Source organism: Sinocyclocheilus rhinocerous, unplaced genomic scaffold (assembly GCF_001515625.1).
Source record: "Sinocyclocheilus rhinocerous isolate Xijiao unplaced genomic scaffold, SAMN03320098_v1.1 scaffold1881, whole genome shotgun sequence".
NCBI classification, from domain to species: domain Eukaryota; kingdom Metazoa; phylum Chordata; class Actinopteri; order Cypriniformes; family Cyprinidae; genus Sinocyclocheilus; species Sinocyclocheilus rhinocerous.
The window spans coordinates 443,057-443,874 of NW_015635041.1; the positions used below are offsets into that span (position 1 = coordinate 443,057).

Below are 818 nucleotides of genomic sequence, written 5' to 3' on the forward strand. Positions count from 1 at the left end.
TCCTCTTCTCATTGAAGACATGCGATGCAGTCCTAAACAGTCTCTCGTTGTCGGTGCTTGTAATGATTTTTGCGTCTTTCTCGGACAGTTTAAATGCTTCCACACTGCTGATGTGTGTGCTGCATAATAAAGAGTGCGCGCCTCTCACTCTGCGCAGGTTGCTATTTGATCGCGTCACGTCATTGTTCGGTACAATTTATTCGGTCTTTTCGCTTATTCGGCGAATATTCGGTGCATCCCTAACAAATACACTAAAAAAGTCCCACAGAAGAAAGAATGTGATATCAACAAGAGGGTGAGCAAACGACGAGTGAATTGCCATTTTTGGGTGAACTATCCCTGAACTAATCCTCCATTTGGCATTTCACATGTAAGGATGCACACATTTCCACTTGACGAAACCGTTAACAGTGAACATTATTAACAGTCAGCATTAGACATCCAAGACTTGACAGAGCAAACATCACAACAGAGAAAGAAACGCAATGATGTCGACTAAACAAATACGCATTCTGATACTTTCAGCAAGAAATGATTCTTATAAGAAACATAACAGTAGCAGCTATTTTATAAAAAGAGAACCTTACATTTCAGGAAAAATAAAATATAATAATTTATAGTAGGGGTGGGCGATATAGCCTCAAAATTATATCATGATATTTCAAGAATATTTGCGATAATGATATTTATGACGATGTAGAAAAAAATAAGGAACACGTTTTATTGGTGATTGCAGCTGGCAGGCAGCAGCATTTATTAGTGCAAACACAATGAAGGGCACTTTTTCCAATGAGCTACTGTCATTGATGACAGACTAC

The 818-nt window shown here is 38.5% G+C and overlaps 1 protein-coding gene across 3 annotated transcripts in view; it reads right to left on the minus strand.

Annotated features, from left to right (window-relative positions):
- LOC107746313 (SLAIN motif-containing protein-like) overlaps window positions 1–818 on the minus strand; it is a 34,362-nt gene that overhangs the window by 19,837 nt on the left and 13,707 nt on the right. The window lies entirely within an intron of this gene.